Here is a 13,657-nt window from a genome sequence, read left to right on the forward strand (position 1 = left end):
CAGCAACATTTTTTCTCCCATTGGATTCTCAGAGCAAACCACTACTTCAAGAACGTGGAAGGCGAGCTTGCCATCTGCGTGAGCTCTTGCAACTCATGTTCAGGAACGAGGAGGCTTACAATATGAAGTGATTAGTCTTCTGAGGGTAGCTTGCTCCTTTGAGATTTCATCGTTTGCTATCAGTTCGGTAGCAATTTTGGGGAATTTAGTGGTCATAAGTTCGTACTCTTCCCAAGTGCATGGTAATGCACGAACATCCGAAGCAAGTGTTTTGTCAAGAAGACCTAGGTCTAGCCTCTCATAACTTCTAGCGAATGTAATGAAAGTTTTGTCCAACATCTTGATGCAGGTTATTAAGTAATCCCCAGAAGTCGTGGTGAGGTCTTTAGCCAAGGAGAGGAAAGGTTGTACCGCGTAGGAAGGTTTAAGACCTGCTGGTGGGGATGGTGCAAAGGGACTGGATAGTGGTGACTCCATCATGGGTGTCACGGGTTGGGCTTTGCACTCCGAAGCACTTTGAGGTGCTGTAGGAAGCTCTAGGGGCATGGGAGTTGTGTTGGGTTCTGAGTGAGCAGTCATGGGGGTTTTTAAGCTCTCTAGATTAGGTAAGGTTAAGGCTTGTGGTGTTTGCCTTGGTCGATAGATGAGCTGGGGCTTACTAGCCACAGCGGGCAATGGTTTGCTGACTATGACCTGGGCGCCACGTGTGCAAGCTTGCCTCACTGGGGTGAGATTGCTTGTAGATGAGCTTTTTAACTGGCCATTTTTAGGCACCCAAATCCAGGGGTTGCCCTCGTAGTATCCTTGTGCTCACAAGAGATCTTTGGGGATCCATCGCGGCGTGGTTATGTGTCTACGTCGATAGCGTCTGGACTGCCTCTTAGGTCGTGACTGATGATTTTGGCGTTTAGGATCACATTTGGTTAGTCTACCTGGATGTGGTCTTTGCCGTTTTGGCACCCATATAAGCTTGGACTCCTTGGCCTTGTGAGCACTCTTGGTGGGTTTGGGCCTAGGGTTGAGAGCCTGGCACGAGGCCGTAGTTTTCTTCTGTTTAGACTTGGGCTGGAGCGTGGTCGTAGGGGTTTCTACCGGTGGTTTCGTAACAGTGGAGGAATCATGACAGCCCTTTTTGCTGAAAGTCGTCACTATACGCACATTGCCTATAGCAAGATGAATGCGGTTTAGGTTGTAATCCACATTACAGCTCGTTTGCTTCTTGAAAGTACGACCCAATAGTGACACAGTACTGGCTCCTTTAGTGTCAGGCAGGCAACACATGGAAGAAAGCTGGTAAACTTTCAGACTCAATAGAAACGACTACCTTGCACTTCCCTAGGAGTGAATAAGCACTATCCCCAAATGGGGTGAGTTTGGCATTAGTGGGCTGTAGTTTCGGTTGACCAACGCGTGTCCAATGGTCATGCATCAAGATGTTGTAGTCGGCACCTTCATCAATCAAGGCATCGAAAGAATACGTCGCTCTTGCTGCGACTATGATTCGTATATACGCCTGTGCCACTGCTTCTTCGTCCTAATCTATAAGGTCGATTATAGTAGCCATGCAGACGTTCACTGGGGGTTCTAGCATGGGTGGCTCATGTAATGGATGGGAAGGAGGATAGTACTTCTTTATGCGGCTACCATTAAAAAAGCCTATTCCTTCACCTTCAAGTGTCTCTAACTCAACATTCCCTGTTCTACCAATCATGCGTACTCTTAAAGGGCCTAGCCCCCGAAACTTCATCTTCTATTTATGTCCTTTTACAGAGTATAGCAGAACAAGGTCCCCTTGTTCAAAGTCTCGCTGTTTGACATGCTTGTCAAACCACATCTTTCGTCGAGCCTTCTCACAAATCAGAGAGTGAGTGGCGAGGAGTCGGGTCTCCGTTAGGTGCTCTAGCTCCATTAAGCGATTGGTCCAAGCCTCTCTTCCCTCCCAACGCTCCTGGACTGCTATCCTTAAGCTAGGGATGAAGAATTCTAAGGGTAAAATGGCTTCAGTTCTGTACGTCAGCCTAAAAGGTATCTGTCCGATAGCCATTTTATAAGCTGTGCGATAGGCCCACAAGGCCGCCATTAGCTTGTTGTCCCAGTCACTTCTTGAGGTAGACACTACCTTTGTAAGCACGTTGACTAAGATTTTATTTGTGGATTCGGCTTGGCCACTAGCCTGAGGGTAATAGGGAGAGGACTTCCGATGAATTATTAGGAAGGTAGAGAGCAGGTGGGCAATCACCTCATTAACGAAGTGCGTGCCTTAGTCACTTACAAGTTCGATTGGACAGCCAAACCGTGAAATGACCTGTTCCCACAAGAACTTTGTAGTGGTCCTAGCATCATTCTTCCTCGTGGCTCGTGCCTCTGCCCACTTCGTTAGATAATCGGTTGCCACTATGATGTAGCGAGCTTGGGAATATTGTGCCGCAGGACTGATAGGTCCAATAAAATCGATGCCCCATTTTTCAAAGGGTTGTCGGGTTATGACAGGGGTCAACTCCATCTTGTCTTTCCGCACAGGCACTTTGGTCCTTTGGCTCTCATCGCAGTGCATTACGAATTTAGTTGCATCGCGGAAGAGGCTAGGCCACCATAGTTGGGATTGTAGCACCTTTCGGGCTATTGTGTCTCCGTTAAAGTGTCCTCCAGTGATTCTGCCATGTGCTTCTTTCAATGCATCGTGCATCTCGTGCTCACATACACATCTGCGCAATAAATCGTCTTGTCCCAACCTGTAGAGTTGGCCAGCTATGAGTTGGTATGGCTGAATTTTCAGGATAAGTCTTCTCAGCCTGGCCTTCTCAATGGGTTGCTCAGGTAGTCCGCTCTCTAGCACTTGCACTATGTCATTGGCCCAATATGGCATCAGATCAACTTTGAACACAACTTTGAACAATTCTCTCTCGCTAGACAAGTTAAAGAGATGAGCATCTGGTAAATTGTCAGGTATGCCTTGTCCAGCAGCTTCTCCTGTGGGTATGCGGGACATGTGATCAGCCATGTAATGATGCTTTTCTTTGCATACAACCACATAGAAGTCAAACTCCAGTAGAAGGAGTAACCATCTAGCTATACGTCCCATAGCACAAGGCTTGTTCACAAGATACAGCAAGGCTTGATGGTCAACAAAGAAGACAAAGGGAGTGGCCAACAGGTAATGCCTAAATTTCTTTTCCGCAAATATGGTACCATGGCCAACCCCTCCCTTTCTGTCGTGGAATAGTTCATCTCGGTCTCTGTGAGCTGCCCGCTGGCAAAACTCACCGGGTAATCTAAGTTATGTTCACCAGGCTGGCATAGCACGGCTCCAATAGCGAACTTAGAGGCGTCTATGTGTACATGAAACGTTATGTTCTAGTCTGGGGCTCGTAAGATTGGTGCAGTCGTAAGAGCCTTTTTCAACTCTTCATATGCGCACTGGCATTCCTCCGTCCACTCGAACACTATCAACAACTTGTACAATGGTCTAGCAATTGGTGCGTAATTTAGTACAAAGCGTCGATAGTATCCAGTGTTTCCTAAGAAGCACTGAACTCCCTTGTAGTTATCGGGTGGCGGTAAGTCAACAATGACTCTGACTTTGGAAAAGTCAGTGGAAATGCCATTCCTTGACACTACGTGCCCTAAGATGCATCCGCATTTCACCCAGAACTAGCGCTTTAAGGGGTTTAACCAGAGGTGGTAAGACCTACACCTTTCAAAGATAGCTCTCAATTTCTCTAAGTGTTCGGCCTAACTAGAGTGTAAGCATAAGTCGTCTACAAACACTTCCAGTTCGCGCCTAAGCATGTCCTTAAAGATAGTGCACATTAGGCGTTGAAAAGTTGCAGGTGCGTTCATTAGCCCAAAAGGCATGACAATGTAGGCGAATACACCCCATTCCGTGGCAAAGGAAGTCTTGTGCCTGTCGTCGAGGTGCACTTTCACTTGATTATAGCCCGAGAAACCATCCAGAAAACTGTAGGCTTCTTTACCTGCTACCCTCTCAAGCATGTGCTCGGTGTAAGGTAAAGGATAGTTATCCCTCTTCGTAGCGGCATTCACTTTCTTGTAGTTCACGCACACTCGGATTTTTCCATTTTTCTTCATGACAATCATGATAGGTGATACCCAGTCCGTGTGCTCGATCTCATATATGAATCCTGCCCTCATGAGTTTATCAATCTTCTCTTTTACTGCATGGGCATGTTTGGGATTCATGGGGTAAGGTCGTTGTTTCGTTGGCACTGCATCAGGGACCATTGGGATATTATGAGTCACAACCCTAGGGTCTACTCCCTTAAGTTCACATCAATGTACTCTTGCAAGAGCGCAACGAGTTTGGTCTCCTCATCCTCCGTCAAGTCATCTGCAATGAACACAGGTCTTGGCTTTTCACCTTCCTCAGCCAAGTTAACTTCCTTGACTTTGGCGGGTCCCTCAATCAGTTCATGATCCTGTGGTTTCTTTTGCCTTTCTGCTTCTGAGTCCTTTGCTTGCTTCCTAGCCTCCTCTTTTAGCCTCCTGCGCCTCAGGTGGACTGGCAAGTCTCCCTTGGTGCGTTTGACTTTAGAAGGTTGTGGTATCTCGGGATCACTCTCAGTGCTGACCTTCGACTCTGAGTTAAACTCACACCCCTCACTTGAGGAAGGTGTTTCCCCAGGGGGTCATAGTTCAGTAGAGGTGCATCCGTCTTAAGCACTGGGATTACCCACGGTTGTGCCACTCCGGCTTGCTCGTAATCCACGGCTCCTATGCGTCCTAGCCAGGATCTGTCACACTCCATTCGCATGACTCCTTTTTCGTTCTAACTGGTCCTTCCTCGCCTAGGCCTCGAGTCTGCCCTGATTTGTTCTATCGCTTTTCCCTCCGTGTCGTACTCTATCGTATCTATCTCTTCTTCACTCTCCTCTCTCATAGAGCGACAGTCCTCATACTCCTCATCATCAGAGTCCTGTCCTTCTGACTGCTCATCATCACCTAAGCTTTCCTCTCCAGTCTCCATGTCATCAGTAACTAAGGCCCAGTTATATAACAAATTCAGGTCGTGGACCTTGGTTCATTTCCATTCTGGCTTAGCTAATAGATCACGTAGAGGTTTTAAGTTAGCAGCCAGGTTGCCTTTTAGTTCATTGGCCAGATACTCTACGATTTCTTGAAGCTGTAGTTTGTTGCTGGGGATATGGAACAAGGCTGGTTTGCCTGGGTTGAGTGAGCTTCCTGCCATCATGCAGAGTGGCATAATTGGCTCCTCAATTTACATGGTTGCGGCTTTAGCAGCCTGTCGATATAGTTTTTCCTCATCCGAGATTGGTAGGTCAATGGTTGCCAGAATGTGCATCCAATCCCTCTCATCCTCAGGGTAAGGAATATATTTAGTGAGTGATCCATAGGGTTTGGTCGTTTGAGTATCGCCCTTCAGCATATCTGAGATGGCATCTAGGTCAATAGGGGTCGTCTTCCAAGTGTCCATCTCTACCCTTACTGCACTAGTTCTGTTCCCTAGGAAAATCAAACCATTGCCCCAGTCCTCTATGACACGCGCATTCCTCATCCAAGGTCGGCCTAATAGTATGTCGTAATCCACTCCCTTCATGACAATGAAGTTTACGAAAAATTGCACACCGGCAATCTTTACTGGCCAGTTCTTTAAGACCCCGAATGGTCTTACCTTCATTCCATTTGCTAACGTGACGTTAAACCTGGCAGTCTCTACATGAGGGTTTCCCCATGCCTCTAGGACTGTATGGTTTAGTACGCTAACACCTGCGCCTGTGTCTACAATTCCTTTTCGCGTCATATCTCCTAAGGCTAGGACGCGCAAAACTACGTGCATTTCAGTGCCTTCCCAAAAAGCATTGATGTGCAAAGACTTAGGATTTGAGTGTAAAGTTAGACTTGGGATCTGTGTAACTGCATCATGATCTTTCAGATCAGCACCCACAAGTCCTGTGTGTCCCTCCACCAAGTCTTTTAACTCCTACCACAAAGAATGATTTTGCCTAAGCAGATCTTCCAAGCTTAGAGTTACTGGAGTAGACAACAAGGTTGTGAGGAGACTACTGGGCTCTTGTCTTCCCCTGAGGCTAGCATTTCTAGGCCATGCGGTCTGTCTGCCTTGGCAAGTTTCTCCCTAGCCTTGCTGCTGACTTGCTCCTAGTGGTGCAGATATGCTCGCAGCTTGTGGTTTTGAAGGTGAGACTGGTGTGCTCACGCTAGAGAAATTGTCAATAGGATCTTCTAATATGGGTTCAACATCCTTGAGGTGCTTTTGGGTGTCCTTGACCCACTTCTTGACCTTAGCTATAGCCTCGAGCTACCGTTTGGGGTGGGGATATTCCCCTACCTTGGTACTCCCTAGCTCGGCTGTCTTAGGAGCTGAGGTCTCTGCCTCTGTGTCTGTGACCTTCTTTTCCGCTACTAACATAGTCTCTTCCTCGGTTTTAAGAGTTATCTTTGCATCGGTTCTCTTTTTCCGTCTCCTCCGGCTTTTCTTCTGCATCAAGGTTACTTGGCCCTGGCAAGGAGATGCCTGCCTGTTTTGTTTGAGCTCATGTCATAGCATGTAGTGGGATGGGCGTATCCTCACTACCAAAGGTTTCCACTCCAAAGAGCCCCAAAGGCACCGATGGCATGTTGACGGAGCTGGTTGATGGCTTCTGCCTAGAACAGTCAGGAAACAGATGTGTGATTCCACACTCTGTGCATCGGAGATCCGCTTTGTCCTTGTTAGCTTGTTCTCGTTCTAGGTAGCGTGATGAAATGTGGCCTGGGTGGCCGCAAGTCCAGCATGTGACTGGATCCTGGCTGGGCCCTCCAAAGCCTCTGCCTCTTCCTCTTCCTAAAGCCATCACTGGTACTGTCCGATAGTCGATCAGGACCGGGTTGCCCTCCTTGTCATAGGATATGTACGGGTTGACATATGTTTCTTTCTCATTAGGCTCCTCCACAAAGTGAACCGGAGCATCGCTAGATGGGTGGGTTACAAAAAGCCCTGGTGGTCTTGAGTCAGTCGGTGCTGTAAGAGCTAATTGGACTCCCCTCCCAAAGAAATTAGGTGGCCTATTACCTAAGTATGGAGGGTTGTACTGCTACGCATATGGGAATCTCCTCGGCATTCTGCAATGCACTGCATCATGCCCGAATCTACCGCAATTTGAGTATGGCCGAGATCTGGGATGTTGGCACTCAACTGGGAGGTGATTGCCGCCGCAGTATATACATTGTACATGTGATCTCACAGGCTTCCTTACGAGCTCTTGCAATCGTGCAATCTCCATTCTCATCTCTGCCATCCCCTAGTCGTGGTCTACACTTTTTCCCTTATCCTGCACACTAGTAGCTGCTTTTCCCCCCGAAGTGGTTGATCTCTCAGGGTCCTTGTGGCTTGCACTTTCTCAGTTGGTAGTCCTCATGTAGCGTTCCCTGAGTTGATCATCTATGCGTATTGCCTCCTTGAAAACTCTAGCTAGCACGTCTCGTTGCAAGGTGGAGTTACTGGCCAAAGCCTTGTAGAGCTCCTCGCTCCGAATCCCGTTCATGAACACTGTAGACACTACCCTCTCGGTGGGTCACTCATTGGTAGGGATTCTCTTGTAGAGGCTACGCACCTGAGTGATGTAATCCCTAACGTCCTCCTTCTCCCTTTGACTGATATTCATCAACCTAACGATGAGGTTATCCGAATACCTAGCCTCCAAAAACCTCTTGATGAAGAGGCCCTTAAGGCGAGCAAAGTTCGTACGTTCTACGTCATCCAGACTAGAATACCAGGTCCTCCCCTTATCGCCTAAGCACAGGCCAAAAGCTTGAGCTCACTGTGCAGGTCAGTAAGACCATTTGCCTCACATACTTGCTTGAACTGCTCCATGAAGTTGTACGGGTCATTGCTAGGTTCGTATCTAGCTAGTTGTTTTGCTACGATGGGGATTCTAGCCTGCCCTTTAGCCCCTTGCGTGACTCCCAATCCCGATAGTAGCGCGGTGGCTAGGGCAGTAGCGCTCTGTTCAACGGACGTGTTGTCCAAGAGTCGCTTTGCTACCAGTTTGCTTAATGTCATGTCAGCCTCTGCTGTCCGTTCCCTCTCTACATTTGGTCTAGATTTGGCCGCTCCAGCTAGGTCTAGCACTCGTCTAGCCTCGTACATATCTACGTCTTGTTGTAGCCTTCTAGCCCTTTGCTCATGGTTGTAGGAAATTATGACTTCTAGCGCTCTCTTGATCGCTCTTCTCTCTTCTTCCAAGTTTGCTACCACTTCCTCTACAGGTCTGCCCTGGATCACGGTCCTAGTGAGTAGATCGTAGTTGTGGACCAGTTCTTGGAATGAGGTTGGAAATTCTCCTAAGTCTAATTGGTCCTCTCCTCGTTTGCCTTTTGATCCCAACATTGTTTCTGCTTCCAGCTCCACGAGGTTGTTAATCAATCCAAGTAGCTCTGGTAGCATCCAATCCTCTATATTTTTGCTTTTCGTATCTTCGTGTCTTCTCCAGGTCCTACTAGTAGGGCACTCAGGCACCGGTCTAAGTCTTGGGGTCTTCTCCTACTAGTGGGTTCCTTAAGCGATTTTATCTGAGTGAGTTCCTTTGATTATTGAATACAAACCTCAATTTATGGTCACTCGGTGAGTGTGTTGTTTCTCGTGCACTTGTGCCCAATCAGGCTTTCAGCTTTCTTAAGTGTACTTCAAGTGCGAAAATTCAATGTGAGTGCCGCAAGCAATTCCCCGGCGTCTTACTCACTCTCGCTTGTTTCAAGCCTGATAGGCTTGTGGATCCATTTTCTGGCTATTTAGTCAAGGTTTAGGGTTTCCTTGTATGTTGCCTTGTTTGCTTTTGGTCGATCAGGTTTTATGGTTCAGCGGCTCGTGTCCAGGTCCTTAGGTCCCTCAACTGTCTACTGCCACCGCTAAGCGGCTATGTACTACAATTTCTCTTATCACGTGTGCCAGAATCAAGTTTTGAGCGCCCGAAGGATTTCGACAAGTTGCGCTAATGCGTATTTGTCGAGTCAGGTCAAATTTCTGACAGATTTGACAAAAAGTTGCACTCGGACCAACTGGTCTGAATTGCAGGGTCCGAGTGGGTTACTTAGACGGGCCGAGGCCTAAGGTCGAGGGCTGAATTTCCGGATTTGACTCAAACGATTTTTATTCGGATGGGCCGAATGGCAGGTTCGGACAGGGTAATTCAGACGGGCCGAACGGCGCTTGGCCGAGGGCCGAATCCCGGGTGGGGCCAAGTGCCGAATTTGAGACTCGAACGGGTTGCTCGGACGGGCCGAGGGCCAGATGTGCCACATGGCAAAGAGCTTTGACTCGGACGACTGAGTGGGTTGACTCGAACAGTTGCCTTGGATGACTAGGGTTTGGCCAAGTGGGCCGAGTGACAAGGGCCGAGGGCCGATTCTGGGACTCGACCTAAGAGAGGCCACTCGGACGGGCCGAACGCAGCGCACGCAACCCGCACGAATGCAAATTCGATCGTTTCACCCAATGTAGGCCAGCGCCATGGTCATGCACTTCCAGATCCTATCTAGGAAAGTAGAGGGAGAGGTTTGTATACCTGAACGGGTCGGTAAGTGCGTCGGTGATGCGATCGAATCACACGGGCTAGGGCTCTCTAGCTCTCTCTCTCTCTCTCTCACTGAAATGGCACAAATGAGTTCTCTGTTGGCCTCCTGGCTCTTATATACCTTCCCAAATGCGGCGTTGACGCCCCCAATCGCTCTCTTGTCGATCTTAGGCCTCATTAACGAGCATTTTGCGCATTTTGCACGATTTTTCCCTATTTTTCCCTGTTTTGAAATAGTAAACCCTACCCTTTTCCGATTCGATTTCCTAACTCTAACCTATGCTAAATGCAATGAAGATCAAAGGCAAAAAACTGAAATAGATCCTCCATGCTTTTCAATCATCAAACAACCAAAATATCCCAAAATACTTACTTTTTTTGAAGATTAAAAACACCCAACTTCCTACCTATCTCAAGCTCCGTTTCAGGGATGAGTACCCTACTTCGATGCTTGATATGAGGCACGCAAGTGCTCAAGCTTAAATCCATTGGTCCCGGAACCAAAATGTGGGAGCTTTCGCTCAACCGCCAAGACCCACGGACCACTTATTGTTTCAAGCGTTCCAAGTAAGCTCTAATGGTTATCTCTCACCTAGCCGATCCTACGAGTGTAGTGAGCTTACCTTGATGGCCAATCGAGTACCCTCCTCTCTCTTGCACTCCGGTAGCTCCACGATTCTTGATGCTAGCTCAAGCATCCTCAAGCCTCCTCCATCTCCAAGCTCCATCCTCCATAGCCGTGCGCGCAAGAGAAGAGAAGAGGAGATGGTGAAGAGCTTCACCCTCTTGATCCCTCACTCTCACACACACTCACTCCTTCACACTCTCACACTCCCTCTCTCAAGAGCACACACGAGCAAGAAGGAGAGAAGAAGAGAGGAAGAAGAAGACTCTTTTTGCCACAACCAAAGAATGAGCTTCTCATTCACTTTTCAACTTTATATACAAAGCCCTAAATCCTTCTTGGGCGGTCACCCCCTTTTCCCCTTTTTTACATGGCCGCCGGTCGTAGCCTAGGCCCTTTTTCCCATTTCCCACCATTCTAATTTATCCTGTTCCTGGCTAATGCGTACACTTTGTAGAGGAGCGAGCCTGGCACTCTTTTACAAAGATTTGGGGGCGCTTCTGCATTTTAAATTTTTTGTTGCCTCAGGCCGACACCGAAGCTTTCTGAGAGTCCTGCCCGAACATTTGAATTTTTTAGGGACTGGCTACCGGTCAAGGCCCCTTTTTTTGCTTTTATCTTGCACCTTTTTTGCTATTTCCATTTTTTCCATTTTTCGCTTCTCTGTGCTGCGGGAACACGGTAACAGCGGTGTGTCCTTGATATATCATCTTCTTCATGGTTCGTGACCTTTGGGGTCTAGTAGTGGCCCGCATAATGGACATGCATGATAACTTGAGGTAAGTAGACTTGTCCCAATACCTCTATCCAGTGAATACAAACTTGAATGAGCTATGATAGATATTACCAACGAGAATGGAAGCCTAATTACATGAGCACTCTCTGAATCCTGAAATGTCATGCATCATCCACATGAGAATGGCTCGAATATTAGCGGACCGTAGACCATCGCACTTGCTCATATCTTGCATGGTGACCCCCTCCCTCCCACAAAATCTTAAGCTCATTGACTAATGGACGAAGATACATGTCTATATTTTTGACTTTGTAGCGGCCGGGGATGAGTAAGATAAGGATGAGATGTCATTTCTTCGTAGAAAGCCATAGAGAGATATTGTAGTTTATAAGGACTATAGGTCACACATTATAAGAAGTTGAGCGCAGACCGAATGGGTTTAGGACATCCATTGCAAGACCGAGTTGAAGATTCCTTAGCTCTCGGGCAAAGCTTGGAAAGGTAGAATGTCATTTCTTCGTAGAAAGCCATAGAGAGATATTGTAGTTTATAAGGACTATAGGTCACACATTATAAGAAGTTGAGCGCAAACCGAATGGGTTTAGGACATCCATTGCAAGACCGAGTTGAAGATTCCTTAGCTCTCGGGCAAAGCTTGGAAAGGTAGAATCAATGTGGCTCCATGCGCATGAATTTACTGATATTCGTTGAACTCCATCTGTGGACTTATTTTGTGTATGCCACATTGTCAAGCTTGCCATGCCGGACGTATGAAACATGTGGTTTATGAAGGGGATAAGTGGAAAGTGTCTAATAACTTTTTGAGGGATGGTTTGCCCTTGCAAGTCCTATCGATACCTATGAGAACTAGACTTTGGACATGTCTCCATAGTCTTGTATTCTCCTTGAAACAGTATGCAATCATTGATACATGCATGGATTCTGTTGTAGTCCATGCCAAGCTTTCGTGTAAAACATGTCATGCATCATCACGAGACTCAGGCATGGTATTTGCAAGTGGTAATATATGATACTTCAATAACCTGAAAAAAACCATAAAACACATTGAAAAAGTACAAATGTTTATTATAGTGCTGAAAAAAAATCAATGAAGTGTACGTACAAGGTACCTGATCAACTCGGTCACACTCCCATCACTCCACCCGTATTTTGCTTGCACACTTAGGAGTGCAAGGAGTGTCTTCACGTGAGATACTCAGCACCCATCATATAATGGTATGGATGCTTCCTCTCTAAGCGGATCAGAAGTCTTAACATCCATGGGAATCAATGCATCGATCATTGCCTCCATCTCAGGCTCCAAGATTGTAGGTAAGTCTTGAAGGCTGTCTATCTCCTCTAGTATGGATGGTATAGATTGGGTAGTACCTTCCAAGTGGTGGATTGGCTCAGGCACTCCATCCATCGTATGCCCATGAACTCTTCTAATTGGTTGCAAAGGGTGCACTCCTTGGAACGAGATGTCACCTCCCTAGATAGAAAATTTGCCAGCCACACCCAATCTTTTTGTATATGGTATTTAGTTAGCTTGCGAGTATGATGCATGATTGATATTAACTTTTCTTACTGCTTGCTCAAAATCCAAGATCACCTGATCAATGATCTCAGATTGAAATTTGTCGAAGCGTCATACGTGTTTTATAGACAATCGAAGTTTTCATCTAATTGCCAGCTTACATTGAGAGCAAGGACATGGGACACGCTGATTAAGATACACCTCGCGATCTTGAACATCAAGACCTTCATCATTTTTCATTTTGTCTACGTTACTACAAACAATTTGTTTTTGTTATCATTCAACTACGACTATAACTACGACCACGACCACGACCACAACCACTGTTGAGAATCAGCAATCACACTCAAACAGCCTCTTTGTATGGAATCTCAGGGTCAAGGATATGCAGGCTATTTTATCCCATATGCACAATGGTGCCTACTGCAGTTTCCTACTTTCCTATAAAGCATCGTACTTGCTTCCTTTCTTAATGCAATGATAGTACTCTTTTCATTTCAGTAAAGTGTCAATGTCATTGTCCACATACACAAGATTGTGTTTATGAGTCCAAGTCTCAATCTTGGAACCTAATTCACTTGTGTAACAAACAGTGTCCATTCCATCATGAGTCTACACTTCTCCTTCCATCCTCCATAGCTTCCGGTTATGTCATGCTCTAGATCCCGCATCTCTAACATGGTATCAGAGCCCAGTTGGGCATGGCATTGCTTCTCCAGCCTCTCTTGATTCTTCTGAACCTCCATCCAGCTCAGTGTCAGTGTATGACTTCTTTTCTCAACTCTACTCTCACTGAAGCTTCCATGGCAGCCATAGCCAGCAGCACCCTGTCAGATTGAACTACTTATATCTCACTCCACAGGTCAAATCTCTTGGAGCTTCCTTCTGAAAAAGTATTCCCCAACTCATAAAGCTTCCCTGTATCACATCAATCCAGGACATTGGACCATCTGGAGCTCAACATTGTGAAAATCCCCAATCTCCGTTCTGTGTCTGCCATAGCCAGACAGGACCTACCTTGCTTGGAGCTTCCATAACTCTTCAACCAGGCCATTTCAGCCCACGATTTCTTCTGGAGAGTTGTTCCTCTGCTCAAGACGCTTCATCTTGGCACAATAATCAATGACATTGATGCTCCCTAGCTCCAGCATTGCAGAAATTCGACCTCGCTGTCCAGATCTGCGCCGATTCTGTTCGCGGCACCTGCGCGC

Source organism: Lygodium microphyllum, chromosome 4 (assembly GCF_053477565.2).
Source record: "Lygodium microphyllum isolate KBCC chromosome 4, Lygodium_microphyllum_v1.1.10, whole genome shotgun sequence".
Classification (NCBI taxonomy): Eukaryota; Viridiplantae; Streptophyta; class Polypodiopsida; order Schizaeales; family Lygodiaceae; genus Lygodium; species Lygodium microphyllum.